Source organism: Lethenteron reissneri, chromosome 6, assembly GCF_015708825.2.
Source record: "Lethenteron reissneri isolate LAM-NWPU_2019-01 chromosome 6, ASM1570882v1, whole genome shotgun sequence".
NCBI lineage: Eukaryota > Metazoa > Chordata > Hyperoartia > Petromyzontiformes > Petromyzontidae > Lethenteron > Lethenteron reissneri.
In genome coordinates this window covers 8,280,566-8,293,413 of record NC_083784.1, presented here as the reverse complement: position 1 = coordinate 8,293,413, position 12,848 = coordinate 8,280,566, and the positions used below count along the sequence as shown (strand labels likewise).

The 12,848-nt window shown below is 52.8% G+C and overlaps 1 protein-coding gene across 2 annotated transcripts in view; it reads left to right on the top strand.

Moving 5' to 3' along the window:
* Positions 1-12,848, top strand: part of LOC133354624 (protein lin-28 homolog B-like) — a 104,555-nt gene that overhangs the window by 40,141 nt on the left and 51,566 nt on the right. The gene's annotated exons all lie outside the window — the stretch shown is intronic.

Sequence of the window (12,848 nt, the reverse complement as noted above, 5' to 3'; positions counted from 1 at the left end):
TTCGGAGCTTATTAAGTTTGCTTCAATTTACAAAATTGCTAATGATTGGACACAGAAATAAAGTGCAGTCTCTTTTTGTCGACCCTTACACTGGGCAGGCCCGCTTCGCCACTGGGATGGGGCCCCAATGCAATATGCATCGATCAGTCGGTCGATCAGTCGGTCGGTCAGTCGGTCGGTCGAGGATTGACGTTTTTTTGCTGCACCCCAAACCAAGCGGAGGGAGAGCCGGCCCTGGGCCTCCTCTTTGCCTCGGAGGTTCTTCTTGTCGTTCACCGAGCGCCTTCAAGCGCTAAAGGGGGAGACTCGGGACTTCGGCGCGGTTGCTCACATCCAGCGCGGGTGGGGGGGGGGGGCAGGGAGGGGGGTCCCAGTGAGGTGGCAGTGGGGGGGGGGGGTGTAAATGAATGGGTCTCTGAGTGAGTCTATAGGTCTCTGTGTGAGTCTATGGGTCTCTGTGTGAGTCTATGGGTCTCTGTGTGAGTCTATAGGTCTCTGAGTGAGTCTATGGGTCAATGAGTGAGTCTATGGGTCTCTGAGTGAGGCTATGAGTCTCTGTGTGAGTCTATGAGTCTCTGTGTGAGTCTATGGGTCTCTGTGTGAGTCTATGGGTCTCTGTGTGAGTCTATGGGTCTCTTGAGTGAGTTTATGGGTCTCTGTGTGAGTCTATGGGTCTCTGTGTGAGTCTATGGGTCTCTGAGTGAGTATATGGGTCTCTGAGTGAGTCTATGGGTCTCTGTGTGAGTCTATGGGTCTCTGAGTGAGTCTATGGGTCTCTGAGTGAGTCTATGGGTCTCTGTGTGAGTCTATGGGTCTCTGAGTGAGTCTATGGGTCTCTGAGTGAGTCTATGGGTCTTTGTGTGAGTCTATGGGTCTTTGTGTGAGTCTATGGGTCTCTGAGTGAGTCTATGGGTCTCTGTGTGAGTCTATGGGTCTCTGCGTGAGTCTGCGAGTCTCTGCTAGTCTTCGGGTCGTTGTGTGTGTGTGTGGGTATCTGTGCTTGTCTGTGATCCTCGGAAATGTTTTACCGTAACAGTCCACCTTCCCACCGGTGCCACCGCAGCGCCGTCCACAGAATCAGAAAAATTATTTATCTTGGTAGGAATCCGATGACCTATAAAGCTCTTTTTCACAGATGTCTAGGAACACACACGGCTCTATCCGTTTGCGCTTGAATGGGAAATAGTGGACGACAACGATTCCTGCCTTGCGTGATGCACGAAGCGCTCGCTCGCTCTCGAAGGGAGACAGAGACACGGAGACAACGACTTGAAGGGGGCGCCGAGGAACCGCAGACGAGCGGGAAGTCAGCGGCAGCAGGCGCACGGTGAACCGCGACCTAAATTCACCCCCCCCACCAAGCTCTGCAGTCCTCTATATATCAAGGTGTTATCGGTCAATTAATGAGCGTTTCAATTTTTGAGGGGGCAACACTCGATCCCATGCGTATGGAACCTTTCAATACCTTGCCGATCTCGTCAAGAAGCGTAAACCATCACGTGAACTCCGGCCATCCTCGCAGCGGCTTTTGGCTGGTGTCCCGCCGACGTCTCGCTCCGCGCGTTCAACCGGGAACTTCGGCCGAAAAACTAATTCCTGAATCTTTTTCCCAAAGAAGGGTGTGAGAGAGAGGCTCTCCCCAGGCCATGGAGCGAAACGTCGGACGTCACGCCAAAGCGCTGAACTATTACGAGACTTTTTTTTATTGTACCCAGGCAAGGCCACACAGAGCGAGCTGGTCACAAATTATCGCTCAGCGATTTTGGCTTATTATCATCGTGTGGAAATTTATTGCGGCCAAATAACTCTGAACACTTGCCGATTCTAAATGAGGAGCGGAAAACTGGAGAAAAATCCACGCAACCACGGTCAGAGAGAGACATGCAAACTCCAAATATACAGCAGCGGTCAGGGTCAGGATGGAGTCCACAACCTCCCGCATACCAGGCGAGGTAGTTCAGAATTAAAATATGTATTTATACTGGAGGAATCCGATGAGCTATAAAGCTCTTTTTCACAGATGTCCAGTAGCGGCACAGGGTAAGAACGTTACAACAACAAACAGTACAAACACACGATACGAGTGCAAAGTACAAAAAAGCATAAACAAATCGCCCAAACACACACAAATACAACAACTAAACCATCCCCATCCTACCAGGCAAAGCCCACTGGGGTATTAAATTACGTCTCAGAAGTGACCTGGCCATGACAAAATGATAGCTCGACAAAAGTGGCTTATCACGTGCAAATTTACAGCAGCAAAATTATCTCGAATAAAAGTGAATAAACTGAAGACTCTCCCTGGACCCCGCTTGTGATCGGTGGGGTTTCAACGGCGCCGTTCTGGAGCCGCTGTTTGCTCCGGCAGATGGACGAGGGGGCCGAGGTGTGGCTGTAAGCGTCCGTTACGAGTCCCGGGGCCACTAACGGTGACCAAAGCGCTCCGATCATGCTCGGTGTTAACCCTCCGCGGGTTCATGTTCGTACGGCAATGGCGACATTGACGGGCCGTGAACGTAATAGTTAAACGTCGTTGATCAATCGTAGCTGATGCTGCGATTTACAATCTGTTGCGCGCACATATCTCACGTTGTGGTAATTCACGGGTCCTTTGTTGATCAACTCCTCGCTGAAGTCCTCCCTAGACGTCAGTCAACCGGGACTGGATACATGCGAGTTCGATATCCCGCTTGCGTTAGCCACGACCGGTAATCGAATAAATCCCCGCCAGATTCAAAGCTCGGCGAGTGAATTAACCACTGCACCGCCGCTCTCCCCGGTACGTATCAATGAGTGTAACAATTTACTTGTTGTGACATGAGTAAACAATTATGAATGAGTGCCTTTTAACAAGGTGACATTATTTGTCCGTGTGTATGTATGCATAGTGGTGAGCGTGGGGAGCGGTAGCATGACGGTTAGCTCGTTACGCCATGAACCTTGCCAACCCGCTCACGGCCAACACCGGTGGCGATTATCTGAACCGGTCCTGGGCCTTCCCTAGGTCGACTCGGCCTCAAAACGATTACCCGGTGCGGTGTGTAGTAAACATTGCCACTGCGGAGACGAAGGCTGCCGGGGGTGGTGCTGGCCACCACCCATCTCCCCCGTGATGCCGTTCCGGCCTTCATAGGTGCTCACTGACAGGCACTTTGCCCCAACAGTCTGTTAAAAGCTATAGGGGCGGGGGGGGTGGAACCTTTATGTTTGTGTGCCGGTCGTCTAGGAATTTCCCACCACGGCACAGGGCATTCCCAGAGCGGGGAAGGGAAATATGCGGAAGTACAAAACGATTTGTTTTGCGCGTTCTCCGCCCCCTGCATCCCCCGCCTCGCGTTGCGAGGGTTCTTCTCTCACTCGGGGCAACAAAACGCCTCGAAAACAACCTCCACGTGAAAGGAGCCTTAACAACGATAACATCTTTCCTCGAGGAAAAGCACGTGGGCCAAATCGTGCGTCCATACTCAGTGTTCCATAACAAAGACAAAGATCCCCCCCCCCCCCCCCCGTATAGCAAGTGCTGTTAGCGAGCACCTATGAAGGCCGGCACGGCACACGAGGGGGTGGGTGGCCAGCAACACACCCGTGTGCCGCCTTTGTCTCCCGCACCGGGCACTCATTTGAGGCTGAGTCAACCTTAGGGGGAGGACCATGACCGGTACAGATAATCGTCACCGGTGCTGGTGGCCGTGAGCGGGAATCGAACTCGGGTCACGGGGTTTCGTGGCGCACCGCCTGGCCCGCCACTCTGCCGCGCGAGCTGTGTGTGTGCAGTGTTCTGTTTCCACAGCTCTCACAGACAGCTCGATGACACCCTGGCCTTAGAATGCGCCCGTTTGAAGGTGACGTTTCTGGACACGGCTCTTCTTAGCTTGCTGCGCGTGTGAAAAGGGAGGCATTGCCCCCGAAACGTCGCCTGTGTTACGTCCTCCCCCTTTAAAGCCCACGGTGTTTATTGAAGAGTGGATTGAGTTTCTTTTGTCGGTTGTGCTTGCGCACCCCTACCAATGTAGGATCACCAAAGTAGTTTGTTGCGTACACACACACACAAATTACACGCTACGTGCGCTCACTCTGTCTATACGCAGCATAGACTGCTTGGTTGTGTCCTTCGTATCAGACTATAAAACTATGAACTATGTTTTTTTTTGCCAGGTAAGGAGATATGTAGCTCTTTTTTTAGAAGCGGCCTGGCCAACAAACGAAAGCTCATCGACGTGGCTTATCGCGTGGAGATTTATTTCAGCCAAATACTCTAAATGTGGAGAGGGAGAGCGATTGTTGAAGCGAGCGCCGCGCGTTCGTCAGACGATCCTGGGGAGGGCAGCGCAGCATCCCCCGCGTGGATTCTCTATCATCGTACAGAAAGGCATGATTTGATGAAAAAAAAAAAGACACGCGCGCTCTTCCGTTTGTGGCCAAATCCTAGCCGTGCTGTAAAGCGAGCACCTTTTTTTGAACAGCTTTTCCCTTTTTCGAGATGTCTGCAAGGGATGGGGCGAGCGGTTCGGCGTTTAATTTTATTTAGAGAGGCTTAGTAGCGCCATTGTTTGTAAAGACATTGCTAATCGCAGGAGAGAGACGTACCGATACGACCGCACTCTACGAAACTGTGCCGCATGCCCTCCTGAATGGCCTTGTGGTACCGATAAAGTTATTTTATTTCAGCTGCGATGACGTGCGTGTACATGCGTGTACGTCACCGGAACGGGAAAAGGTTAAGGCCCTGGTGCGGCGTGTGGGGGGGTTGGTGTGGCCAGCAAAACCGTTCTCACCCAAGTCGCCTTTGTCTTTCCAGCGCCGATGTCCACGTAACACCCCCGGTGATCATCGACGGTCTCGGTTGGCCGAGTGGCACCGTCAACTTTTGCCACCTTTACACGTCTCTCTCCCTGCCGCGTAGAAATACGGTGAACACCACCCCCGGTTTACGTTGGGAGGTTGTGACGACGGATATCGAAGCGACTGCGGACGTTTCATCGGCAAGAGTCAGACTCGCTTAAGGCAATGCCGGTGAACTTCCAGGACGTTGATGGCCATTGATGTGGGTCCTCAATGGACGCAAAAAAACTCAATACATTCGTCAGTAACGCCGTGGCCTTTACAGGAAAAAAATGATATAGGCAGCGTTTTAGGTAATGGCCTTGTTAAGAGCACATGACTGTGATACATAACAACAAATAATTCGCGTGGTCATGGAGAATATAAGCGACAGAATAAATGAGCGGACAGTACGTACGCCTCGTTTCACATATCGCCAATCAAATATATCTTTGTGTTCCTAAAAGGTGCGACGACGAACATCGGAACGACGTCAACCGAAGCGGTGTTAACAGGGTGGTCGTAGCGGGTGCTGGAGGCGACGGCTGCGAGGCGACGGATAGCGACGGAGGACGGACGACGACGATGCTGTTGGCGACGTGAGAGAGTGACGCAAATCGTAATGATAAAGTGACGACGTATCTGCGGAATGACGCGAAAGTCCGAGACGTAAAATCGGGCTGTTTTCCTCCATTGGTGTTTATCGAAGCCATCGACTTCTGGACCGGTGCTTAACCGGGAAGCGTTGTTGTTTAAGCTGCGGGCAAACTCTGGACCGGTTGAAACCGGTTCCATCAAGCAAGCTCCTTGTTGTTCCACAGCGAATGCCGCTCCGCTCCGTGCTCCATCTCGCGGTGTGCTCCGTGCCGTGTTTTAGCGCCCACCTTGCACCGAAGAAAAGTGCCAAAGGGAATTATTTGTGATGTTCGGGTGGAGGCACGTGACGGACACCTATGAGTAAGATCGCCGTGTTTTTTACACGGACCGAACCCGTACATATTTCTCAATCGACCTAAGACTTATCAGTATATTGTGCGGTGTCGTGTAATAAAGTTCAACACAATACCGGCACCAATCAATCCCTGCCACCCGAACACAGATGCCAATTCCCGGACTGCCCAGTGGTGATGTTTACACACCGCACGAGGCATTCATTTGAGGCTGAGTCGACTTGGGGGGAAGGTCCAGAACCGTTTCGCATAATCGTCACCGGTGTTGGCCTCGAGCAGGAATCGAACTCGGGCCGTCGGGTTTCGTTGCGCAGCTTCAGTTAAACCGCTGCACTACCGCTCCCCACCACGCACACACACACACGCGCGCGCGTGCACGAACGCACGCTGCAACAAGAGGTACCGTTTGTTATTCCCGATGGCAAACATACTTTGTGTTAGGGAAAGGTCAAGCTTCCGCATTTCTGACCCTTTGGCCCCCCGCGCCCATTACAACAACCTGTTTCCCACACAGCTCTGCCGACGACGCCCGCGCGTCTCGTCCGCGATCGTCGCGCCTGACGGCCGACGATCGACCGACTGACCGGCCGATTGTTGCGACCTGCCCCGGTCCCCGGAGGACACAAACGTGGCCTCGCGCCTTGGGGCCCGCACCGACGTCCAGCGCGCACGTGACCCCGGGACGGACGCGCTTGCCCCCGACAATCATCCATGGCAGGAGGGGACGGGGGAGTCGGATGCGTTGTCGGCTGCTGTCGCCGCTGGTGACTTCGGCCGGAGCGACGGTGGATTTAGGAGGCGGGGTGGGGGTCACACTCAGCCCATCGTTCCTCGTGGGTTGACAGGGCGCAACGCGAGTAGGCCCGTCTATGGAGATGTGGAATTTGTTTCGGCGCCTCTCGTCCGCAAGCGTTAGACAAAAGTGGATGGTGACGCGGCCTGGCGGTAGCGTGGTTCTAATCTGCGTGGCCGCCCTGGTTAATTCCGCAGGTGTAAAATAACCGTTAATAATCATAATAAATAGCACGCGCCGTGGTATTGTTTTTTATTGCTTCACACTGGACGTTAAGAGATCGCCTGATTATTGCCCCATCCCCCCCCCCACCTCTTACTGAGAGACTAATGTCCCAGGTCACAAATGAGATCCATCGAGGTCTCTTGAGTTCTCGTCACCAGGCTAAGCCAAACTAGCTTGACGCTGGGTGCTCGAATGGTGCGCGGCAGACACTTTTGGCCATAGTTTGTGCTACGAGCAGGTACCGTGTTAATCGGCGTGCGACGCTCTCGCACCTCAGTGACCGCTTTACTTCTTTGCGACAGCCAGCTCGCTCGCACATTCTCGATCGTTATTCGCTCCGGATATTTGTCCCAAGTCGCTTGTCGTCGCCGTCGTTGTCCCCCCCCCCACCGCAGTTGCTAGGCGGGAGCGATTGTTGACGAATGCGAAACCAAATTTTTTTTTAGGAGAAAATCGAACGGTTGGCTGGCTTGCAGCTGAGGATCGATATCCCGTACTTGGTATATATTTTTTCGATTTCGCGGCATCGCCGCTCGCCAACGGCCGCTCTCCGTCGGCCGAGCTTTGCTGTGGGTGGTTTAGTTTTTTTGTCCCGTGTAGGTGATGGCGGTGGGGGGCCCCGCTTCTTACGCAGCAGCTTCTGCAGCAGCTTCTGGGTCTTTTTTGCGTTTTAAATTGCTTATTGACGAATGCGAAACCGACATTTTTGCAAAAAAATTAATCGAACGGTTGACTGGCTACAGCTGAGGGTCGATATCCCGTACTCGATTTCTTTTCGTTTTCTAGAATCGATTTCACGGCATCGTCGCTCACGAGCGGCCAGCGGTGGCGGCCGCTCTCCCGAGTTGTGTTGTGGCGGGTTTTTTTTGTGCTGTGAAGGTGGCGTTGGGGCCCCGCTTCTTATGCAGCAGCAGCAGCAGGCAGCAGCAGCAGCTGCCTCTTTTTTTTTGCGTTTTAAATTGCCTCGGCCCCGGCCGTAATTGCCTTAATTCCGCGCGACGCGTAATAGCGGAGTAATGAAGCTGCGCTCGCGATCCCTTGCCGAGGGAGAAGTTAATGCAGAGGTCCCATCCCACAGCCCTGGCCCTGCCGCTGATCCCCATTGTTGAGGCCTGACAGGCCCCCGTCGGAATTGCCCGGCTGATTAAAGAAAATGTTGGCTTATCTTTGTTCTTCCACGGCCCCGAGTACTTCAAAAGGAAGGGGGGGGGGGGGTGAATCTGGGACGAGAAAATGCGCGGCATTTTCTTTCCTGAGCACCCACCCCCCTACCCAGTCTCCCCCCCCTCCGCCCTTCCGAGTCACCGCCCCTGCCACCTCCGTCCTCGGGGAGCGTTTCCTGCGCGGCGCGACCTCCGCTCGCGTTCTTTTTTTGAGAGTCGCCGTTGCTTTGCGCGCCGTACGGCTCGCGTGGCCTGCCGATGCGTTAGCAGCGATGAAGAGGGCATAGAGGAAACGCTTCTCGAATATGAGCCACTCCCCACCTGCCCCCTCGACCCCCACCCCCGTCAGCACCGGTTCCTAATACCCCCCCGAAAGGTTTGTCGTGCTGGGTACACGACCGATAGGCCTGCGAATGGTTACAAAATAAATATGTACGTACAAAAACTAAAATCCCCGACGCGTTCGTCGGTGGTCAGTAGCGCTGCGTGTCTGTGCTCGTGTCTGTGGCCTGACAATGGTAGTGTGGGGGGTTGGCAACGCTGCGCTACGAAACCCGACGACCCGAGTTCGATACCCGCTCACGGCTACCAACACCGGTGACGGCTATCCAACCCGGTCCTGGGCCTCCTCTAGGTCGACTCAACCTCAAATGAGGACCTGGTGTGGTGTGTAAATATCGCCACTGGGGAGACAAAGGCGGCCAGGCGTGGTACTGACCACCTACCCCCTGGCGTGCCGTGCCAGCCTTCATAGGTGCTCGCTAACAACACTTGCCCCTTATGTCTGTGAAGGCTATACGGGGGATCTTTGTATGTATAGTGGTGTGTGCCTGTATGTTTCTGTAGAGTGGTGTGCTTCTGTTTCTCTCTCTCCGTAGAGCGTTGTGTTGTCTGTATGTGTGTGTAGTGGTTTGTGTGTCCATTCGGAGACAAAGGTGGCCGGGAGTGGTGCTGGCAACCCACCCCGTCGTGTGTTGTGCCGATCTTCATAGGTGCTACTCGCTAACAGCACTCGCCCCAAAAGTCTGTAAAGGCTACATGGGGGATCTTTGTCTTTTTTCTGCGTGGCTTTGTCCACCCTATCAACTACAAATTGAATAATAGAGACCTGTGATATAATTTCTCTATCTGAATTATCGCGGTACGGGGCTCGATAATAACGCGCCATTTAAAGGTTGTTGCGATTCACAGACTTTGACACTTTTTTAAATGTGTAACTCAAACCCGTAGATGGAAATCCTTCTCCCGATTATCGTCATCATCAGTTACTATGTTACGATGAATTGCCTTTCAAAGCGGCTTTTTAGTCCATTCTTGATTCTTAGTCCATGTTCAAAAAAAACATTTACGAAGATAGTGGGAAGAAAAAGTTCGAGGAAATGATTGCAGATCAGTGGAAAGCAGAGGTGACATTTCTATACCTGCTGCTGCATTGTCCCAGTGCAACTGTGGCTGTCGCCTGATGATGCTGGTTGTTGTCACGGCACCCGAATTGTAAATGTTGTGGTGGGATCACTCTCCAACACACAGCCGCTGTGTGCTCAAGTAGTAACGAGTTGCCACGTTTTGTTTACGTGACAAACCCTCGCTCATTTGGTGTGTCGGGCGGTGGCTTGTTTAACGACGCGTTTATACTTACACGGTCTGACCCAACAAAAAAAACCTCTCATGGATAATAGTCGGTCGCGAAAGCCTACTGTGTGTTAAAGTTGAAGCTTCATAGCTCATTGGATTCCTTCAGTATTAGAAAAGATTCTGTGAAACTTTGACTGCAGAAACGACTCTCTTGGCTTGCATTTGTTTTGCCTGACCCATTATGCCAAGGGGGATGGCGTGTTGCAGCGGCAGTCTGTGTAGCAAAGGGAAGTCCGACAGAAATGGGTGAGGACAGTGAAAAGCAAGCGACGATGGGGTGAGGGCAAGCGGTGTTTCGGCCACAAGTCTATAAATATGGAATGTGCCACGAGTCAGAGACCTCCCAGCCCGCCAAATCATTGCGTTAACACGCCGTTTGGTCATGGAAACTGTGATTCAAATTAACACTCTCAATCAATCAATCGGGGTCTTTCTATAGACCCGGCGGCGGAGGAGAGATCGCGTTCGTAAATGTAGACCCGCAATTTTCAAACGCGCTTTGGCCATATCCAACCGGGACGGGGTGTGCGTGTGAAACTCTACGGACGAGTCATTATACCACCGTCATCGGCCCGGGGTCCAATCCACTGCTGGATGAGGGCCTCTGCAAACCGCCTAGCCGTGTCTCTCTCGCGAGCCTTGCCCCCCCCCCCACCCCCCGATGACGTGGACCGCACAGACACCGGGAGCGGTAGTTCAGTAGAGTTCAGTACAAGCGAGCAAAGCATTGGGGAGCTTCACTCCCAAAAAAGCGTTGCCGCGTGCTGCAAAGTCGACGTTAAAGACCCGCACGGGGGGGGGGCGGGGGGGCGGGGGGGGGGAAGCCGGCCGTGCAGCTCGCGTCGTTCATAGACCAAATGGCACGGTCCAAAACGGCCCGCGATTTAAACATTCTTTGCGAAGTTAGCAATGTGCTGGTGCGTTCCTAATGCGAGCATGTTTGTTTAATGGCACCCATGTTGATACGACAAGTTATGGTTTCACGATGGTGTCGGGGTGGGAGAAGGGGGGGGGTGATTTATCCATTGATAACATTTCAAAAGCATCCGTGCATAAGGATTGTACGTTCGCATTTTACACCCAAAACCGTTTTTGCTTAGAAGCTAGAACAATCTTTTTATTGTCTTTTGTTATGTTTTAACCCTTCCCTGTCTTGTTGCAATTTTACTCCGCCTAAATCCAAATTCTTTCGAAAAGGTTGAAGGTCAAAGCAATTGAAAGGTCAAAGTGACTTAGACCGGGAACAAAATGGAAAAATATGCCCCAACATCATCTTACCTTTTTTTTCTCTCTCCTGCCGCCATCTTCACTGATGGTTTGCTACAGTCACTAACCTTTGCCCTTTGACCTGGACAAAACCAGGATATCTGCATTTTTTTTCAGTTACCCCAACCCGTCTCTCCCCGCCTCATCCCCCCTGTTCCCCCTGCCCCCCTATGATCCTGCTGCCGATTGGCTGTGAACATTAACCATGTACCAAAACACAACTGCACCTCCTCGTCCTGCGGTCCCATAGGTGGGGGGTGGAGACATTGGATGTTAGCAGGCGGTCGAGGGGATAACGATTCGGTGGAGATGGAGGAGGCGGATTGGTTGAAGTTGTTCATGGTGGTGGTGGTGGTGTTGCTGGTGTTGGTGGGAGGGGGGGGGGGAAGAGCGGGTTTGCGGGTGCGTGGGTATGCGGTGGGTCTTAAGTCCTTTCCAGATGGGTGCAGATTGCCAGGGTGGCATCGTGTAACCTAGCGGGTCCTCATTAGGCCACCGGTTGTGACCGGGAGGCCCCGGCGTTCTCGGTTGCGGTTTGTTTACAGCGAGCGCGCGGGAATCGTAAGCCGGGTAATCGAGCGGTCAGGGCATTCTACCGCGAGCTTCTCCCAGCGTACCCGTGCAATAAATGTGCGAGCGCTCGTTTATCTCTGTTGCACCTTCAGTGGTGCTGTTTGTTTGCAGGCCCCGCTCGGTGTTTTGGGCCTATGGGGGCCGGTGCTCGCCAATCGTAATGAAAGAGAACTCTCTGTCCCGCCCGCCGTGAAAACAGTCTCAGAAACGGCGGGCGTTTACGGCGCAGAAAATGTAAAAATACGACTTAAACTACATTTTGTTTTTACTAAGTAAAGCCCACTGAGCTATGTGGCTTTTTTTCAGAAGCGACCTGGCCACCAAATGATAGCCCAATGAAGTCGCTTATTCATCATGTGGACATTTATGTCAGCCAAAGGCATGTTTCTAGATGTGGAGGGAAAAAGTGGAGGACCCGGAGAAAAATCCACGTGACCGTAGGGAGAACATGCAAACTCCAAATATTCACGATCAGGATTGAACCCACGACCTCTTGTATATCAGGCAAGGTAGCTAACATCTCACCACCGCATCGCCCCAAATATGGGGCACGGACTGTCAAAAAAAGTTACGCAGAGACGCGTGGAGAGATTCTCTAAAATTATATTGAGAGAGAGACCATATGCAGATCATAGGCATCAATTGAAGCGTTATGAAGAGCGAATGGGCTTGGGCAGGGGACATCCCTGGAAGGGGTGATGATAGCCGATGGTGAAGAGTAATCATTGGGATCGGCAGCCTGAGGGATGGACGCCCGCCGTGGAGACGGAGCGGTGAAATCGGCGCCTGTGCAGATGCTGGGTGGATTGTCCTACCGCGTGATCATGAGGGATTGCGACGGCTTGAAGAGGCTTTAATCCAGTAGTCGATCGATCGTGGCTGACGACAACGACGATGATGACTATGACCACCATGGCGCAAGGCGGGTGGACCAATCAACACGATCGCACCTACCTCAGGAAAATGGCCGTCAAACTCCGTAGGATGTACCCAGAGTGTCAAATTGGCTCTGGTATCATCTTGCGGAAGCTGTTTGCTGATGTTAGCTCCTGAACATGTCGCCATCGTACGCACAAATACAATAACAGTACAGCTTGCTGGACTGTTCTGACTTATTAAAGCCGTGCGTAAAACACACCGCGAATGTGCTGCTGCTACTGCTGCAGTGTTGTTGGTGCAGTGCTGCTTGTGCTGTGCTTCTGTTACAGCTGCTGCTGCACTGCTTCGCTGCTGTGCTGCTGCTGTTGTGCTGTTGCTGCTGCTGCTGCTGTTGCTTCTGCTGCTCTTGCTGCTTGCTGCTGCTGTTGCTGCTGTTGCTGTGCTATTGTTGATGCTGTTGCTGCTGCTGTTGCTGCTGCTGTTGCTGCTGTTTCTGCTGTTGATGCTGCTGCTGCTGCTGCTGTTGCTGCTGTTTCTGCT